This window comes from Cygnus olor, chromosome 10 (assembly GCF_009769625.2).
Source record: "Cygnus olor isolate bCygOlo1 chromosome 10, bCygOlo1.pri.v2, whole genome shotgun sequence".
Taxonomy (NCBI): Eukaryota; Metazoa; Chordata; class Aves; order Anseriformes; family Anatidae; genus Cygnus; species Cygnus olor.
This window is the reverse complement of record NC_049178.1, coordinates 16,225,369-16,231,578: the sequence shown is the minus strand read 5'-3', so window position 1 is coordinate 16,231,578 and position 6,210 is coordinate 16,225,369. Positions and strand designations below refer to the sequence as shown.

Sequence of the window (6,210 nt, the reverse complement as noted above, 5' to 3'; positions counted from 1 at the left end):
TTGCATGAACAAGCAACCTTTCTCTGCCTTTACAAAGGGTTTGCAAAGGATTACTAGGCTGGCTACTTCAAATCATGCAGAATGGGCAAACCCTATTCCTGCGGTTCCCGAGACTGAAGAAAATATGCTAGACACCTACCCAACTGAGAAATGTGTTTGCACGATGACCACAGCATTTACATAGCTGGGAGGAGTTGCACAGGGTTCCTCAAAGGAATAAAAACAGTCTAGGCTGCTTTTTTTTTGTCTCTGTACAAAAAGTGATTTATTTAAAGCCAAAAGGTGTGAAGGATTATCTTCTGAACCTGCCAAACTGGCTGCAAACATCCTGAAAAGCAGATTTTATTATTGTAATTTAGTATTATACTGGTTTTAAAAGAACGAAAGGAGCTTTGGAAGCAAAAGGATGAAAACTAGATTCCCCCGACATATTTATTTCTCAGATTAAGTCTGTGTAACTATATGCTATATATGCACAATGTAGATAATAGAAGTGTTAGCTACAGGACATTACAACATCCAGGATGTAATTTATATCTCTCCCCATGTCTTCGCTCCCAAACACAGCAGCTCATCATATTCCTTGCCGCTGCTGGACTTTGGCAGAGCTCCAGCACTTCAGAGGTCACTGGGTTCTTGAGTGGCCAATTTGTCAATAGCTGCTTTTGCAGTGTTTACCCAGGTATTATTCAGCTTTGTACCACTAAGACAAGCTGGTACACGCTGGTTCTGCTCTGCGTATTGTTTATTCTCTGCTATTTTGACCTTAGAGTTCATCTGGGAAACGTATTCAGCCAGCGTTTCTAGAAGCTGCTGTGGTGCGGTAGGGATGAAGTAGAGAGAGAAGGTAAGGTAGGGTGGGATAGGATGGGATAGGATGGGATAAGATAGGATAGGAAGGGATGGGATGGGATAGCATAGACAGGATGGGAAGAGATGGGATGGGATATTCAAAACGGGAGGTTCTGAATACCAGTTAGGGCAAAACAAATTTGACTTTTCTTTTAGACTTGAATATGTTTTCAAATTTAGTACACAGCAGAGGGATCGCCCCTCTCACAAAAGCTTTCAATGGGGAGAACAGTCATGGCTTTGGCATACCTCAGTTTTGAATCCTACTGAGCATGGTGTTGGGACACTTCCACACAGTACTTCTTTTTGCCTTGCTTGACATTTAAAGATGACATATTTTACCCCAAGGGGAAGAACTGACCTTTGCTTGTGCCAGCCAAGTCCAAGTCCTAGGAAAACCACAGCAGCCCAACACAGCAGGTAGCAGTTGCAGCCCAATCCTGCTGCCCACGTGGCAGCATGACTTGATCAAAGTCCATCCGAAGATGTCAGTGATGCTCCACTGAGTCCAACCTGCAAGTGAGAAAATGCCCACTTCATGGAGACCTCCAAGGAATGAGTCCTATCACTTGTCAACAGCCATTTTACAAGCCCAATTTTCAAAGTATGGCTATTCAAAGCTTCCTGAAAACCAAGACCTTTAGAAGTTTCTTCAGCTGGACACCCAATAGCTAAGGCATCCCAAATCCCTCGTTATTTCTGAACATCTTGGCACAGAGTGCTGAGCATAGGAAATGGGTGAGATTAACGACTTCAGCTCACACATCGAGCAGGATATGAAGGGCTACATGTGGTATGTGCATAATATGCCCCTTTTGCCAGCGTCAATCAAATTGTAAAGCACAAAAAGACATTGTACCCACTGGGAGAGCAAACATTTCACTTCTCTGGATCAAAACTTAAAGGAAATATCCTCTTTCTTCCTGTCCTCCTACCTTCACATGAGCTGGAGAGTACAATTACCTAATATGAAAAATCTAACAGCAAATTTACAATCTGAAAATAAATGGGAACTGCTTCCTCTACTTGCTTTTCTTATTTTTTTTTTCTTTCTTTTTTTCACTCTTCCCTGAGAGAAGATGAAGGTTCAAGGATCTCACAGCAACGCGCTCTTGTTGCACTGGACATTTCTTATCAGCCTCGGACTGCGGGAGCCGCGATGGGAAATGTGCCATTCATTCAAGGGGCTGCTGCTGGGGATCTTAGGCATATCTTGCGCGTGTTATCACACGCTTTGTATTGTCTACTCTGTCTTGAGAAAGAAACCCTCTTATCAGGGCTGACATTTTCTCCTTCTGGAAATCACCAGTTTGTTTCTCTGCCTTTTGCCTCGCATTGATTAAACACCTTCCTGTTGAAACAGTTAGCTAGACAACCACAACAGCAGAACAAAAACTTGGTATCAGCTTCCCAGATTCCTGCTCCCTTTCATGTGAGAACAGAGTTGGCATGGGCAGGGAACACATGAGGCAGGACTGTGAGATGAAATTTTGCCACTTGATTTATTAACGACCACTTTTTAGCGTTGCCCTGCGTGTCAGTATGAGTGGCCTCGAGTCCTTTGGGTCTGGACAACCCTCCCAGGCACAGCCTCGGGGAGAGGGTCTCCTACGCCGGAGATCTGCTGCCACTGAGCTCAGGGAGCCTTCTTCTGTGAGCAAAGCCGTTCATGTTGGAAGGAATATGGCCAAAAAATTTAAATCTGATTTTAATAAGATTTAATTAAAAAATTTTAATCTGATACCGCTCATGAATTGTAGGGAATTTACAGACCACTCATTGAAATCAAGATGTGCATCTGATTTTTTTTCCAATTGAACCCTTTTTCCATTTTTCTACGAGAGTTTTTCCCTCTCACCAGCCACACTCACCAGTTTGATTTGCTTATTATGATAAACTCCAACTTTCCAAATACTTCTAACTCTGTTTCCCCAGAATGGGATATTTTTTTACTGCATGATAGCTAAAATGCAAAAGGATGTTTTCTAAAGGGGACAGAGAAAATCGTTAAAAATGTACACATGCAACCCACTAAGGCGGCATACATGTAAAAGTAGCATTTATCTAATCATACTGATATCAGCTTTAGTGTGACATTGCGTCCCAGAAAGGGAGAAAAATTACACTAATGTTAATATTGCAATAAGATAAGGAGGTTTTGTAAATGTAATTGTATCCATTCAATTAACTTCTAACACTTGTACTTCTAGGCTGCCCTACTTTATAATTGTCCTCTCCTTAAAGGCATTTTTTTTTGACTTTTTACCTTGTTAAAATCCAGTGGAAGAAAATCAAAGTTGTTTTTATCTAAAAAAAAAAAAAAAGCCTAGATCTCAAGCTGCTTCTGTGAATATCCACAAAGAATGCTATTCTTAGCATCCTATCTCTATGGAAAGTTAAATGTTCTATGGATACCTAAATATTCCCTGTATTATAATGCTTATCAGTAGAAAGAAAAGAAATAATGCAGTCTAGAAGCTATTACAATTTCAGAAAACTCGTAGAAAACCTCTAACTGCACAAGGAGAATGCTTAAACCTCTTTTGCTCATGTATAAATTAATAACCCAGTTGAGCACTTCTCCATCCTGGGAAAATACTTGCACTAAGTTTAAGGAAAAATTTAAGGAAAAATTAAATGGATCCCCTCTTTGATTAGCATTCCTGTTTCTTAAACCCTTATTTTTGCTGGTTTACGGTTTTCACTGTGGCCACAATAACACTCACCCTGGTATTTTTTAAATGACAATTTAGGATGAAGACATTTTTCTTGGGCATCGCCAAATATGAAGTATATTAAAATGTAGAGTCAAAATGGCCCATTACTGCACTCACTGCTTCAGACAGTGCTGGAAAATAACTAATATCAAAGCAAAAATTCATGATTAAAGACTTATTAGCAGAAGGTTTAAATCCTTAGAAAATTCACCTCAAACAATACATTGCCTGAAACTATTTATCAAATTCCACTCAAATTTGCTGGAAATAGTTTACTAAGCTTTGCCTAGCAGGGCGAACAGCTGGATGTCAAGCAGGAAGACACGGCTGGTTGATACATGCATACACACATATGGACATCCAGGGAAGATTTAAGACCCATCCTGTGCTGCAGCTGTTTTCATAACTTAGACCCAATGTTCTTACCCGTTGCACGTAGCCATATCAGCCAGACAGACTTCAAGGCATGAGGAGGACCCAAAGATTGGTTCAAACCTAAGCCCTCTTCATCCATCTTATTCATTTTACAGGCTTATAGCAAGAGGTTGTCCTTAGAAGCATACATATGAGCATTTCCTCGGTCTAACCAGAGCTTTAACATATAGCAATTCAGCCACTTGGACAAGACGACGATGTGATGACAGCAAGCCTCTACCATCAGTCTTTCTGAAAGCACCATGAAGATAACTTCTGTGATGTTTGATGAAATTCAAAACTTTTAAAGAGCACATTTGAGTAGCACTAAAAAAGGGGATGAAAGTTTAGGTCGGTAAGAGTGACACAACTCACCAAACTTGTGACCTTATTATCTGCTTAGCACCTACCGTAATCTCCTTGTCTCCAGGCCTCCAGTAGTAAGGTGTTGCATAGGGTATTTTGTCTGTAGAGTGACAGAGAACCTGCTGTCAAAAAACAAACAAGTAATGGCATACTCTGCCTTTGCCTTATGTAGAAATGTTATGTACATGTGTGTAGAAATAGAAATATTGACAGTATTTCTAAAATTCCCACCAAAGCCCGTGGGATATTCAAGAAAGTTCTGTTCAGAGAAAAATATATATATATATTTTAAAAAGGGAAAAACATAGCTATATGTTTTTACAATATCTAAGCTATGACAATATCTAAGCAGATTTTGCACGAACCCTTACATTCTTAACCAAAATAGACACAGGGTTTGTAGTGAATCACGGAATTATCAGGTGTTTCTGAATTTTGCCCCCTTCACAGGTGATGAGTTCTCTTTCAGAGCAGGGGCTGTGGGGTGGGGGAGTAACTGCTATGGCAATGCATAAGTACACCAGTATTAAATATTACGGTAAAATTATCTCTTTGATCCAATGTTCAGGATGAATCCCTAATAACACTGATAAGCTTAAATGTAATTTTGAGAAGTACAAAGCAATAAATACCACAACAAGAGATGGAGAAGAAGAAAGCCTTAAGAATAAAAGTTGAAGTATGAAGCAGGAGAAGCTGGTGTATTAGGCTGGACCCCATTTCTTTCTTAGCTCACATATAACAAAAGGTTGCATTATTGCTGTGTATTCTGATTACTTCTGCTGTTGTTGGAGGCACTATTGGGCCATAAGTCAATGTGCCCAAGATATCCACAGGATATATCGATTCACTGCAGCATCTCCTTCCTTTTGCAGAAGGAAATATTGCTTAAATGCCAAAGTTACACGGCTGGGTTTCCAAAACCACTTCACCATGTGGATAACTTTGCTCCTACTGATATGCTGCTGATCTCTTGGAACACCAACCTGCAGGTCTAGCAGACTGGAGAGGGGTGATTTCTTAAGAAAGACCTTGTTTTTATTGTCCCAAAACTCAGATCCTGGAAAATGCAGGAGAAGGCCCGTGCTTGGACTCTGAAGGCAGCTCCTGCCATCCCCTCTGCTGATCCAGCCCTGCTCCCTTTTTCACTGACTGCAAAGGGAGTGGAGGGGATGAAATCCCTAATTTAACATGCTAGCCCTAGCTGACCGTGTCTTCGGAGGGAGTGTGGCATGCCATGGTCTTGCAAGATGTGTACACCGTGCTGCCAAGAAAAATCCTCATCAAGGACGGTATCACATCCTGCTGTTTGTACAGCTGTCAATTTTTTTCTTCCTAAAATGGAAGCAAACCTTTGCAAATTCATCCCTGGTGTAACTACACTGAAGCCAAGTTCAGTATCAATAAATCAGTGCCTTCATCAGGAAAGCAATTGCATGGTTGTTTTTATCTGCTATTATCTGTAAGTTTAATTGGAGTACAAAAAGTAAGTAAATTTTTAATGACAGCTGCATTCCCCATCCCAGCCTATTGTATGACCTTCAGATATTGAAAACAAATGAATAATTGAAAACAAAGCTTCGATCATGCAACTTTTAGGTGTTTTTGAAGCTCGCATAAGAGACCTCAAAAGGCTCCTCACTCCTACCAGAAAGCAAATAGTTCAATCAATTCTGATTTTAACCATTTCTCCTTTAAAAATAATTAAAATATATTACTGTACTTCTCTGGTATGACAAAAAAAAAAAAAAGGTACAGGAAAAGGTACAGGAGCTAAATTTTGCTGATTTTCATGTGGGTTGTTCAAACTAATTACTGAAGATTTACATTGCACAAAGAATGTGTTGCCTTTGTATATGGG

General features: G+C 40.1%; 1 long non-coding RNA gene across 1 annotated transcript; it reads right to left on the bottom strand.

Moving 5' to 3' along the window:
- Nucleotides 1-246: 246 nt before the first annotated feature.
- Nucleotides 247-4,474, bottom strand: LOC121075210. Its single transcript, XR_005822811.1, has 3 exons — nt 4,359-4,474; nt 1,214-1,365; nt 247-328 (listed from the first exon to the last, which is right to left on the bottom strand). It is a non-coding gene; the product is annotated as an uncharacterized LOC121075210 (long non-coding RNA).
- Between the last annotated feature and the right edge of the window lie 1,736 nt (nt 4,475-6,210).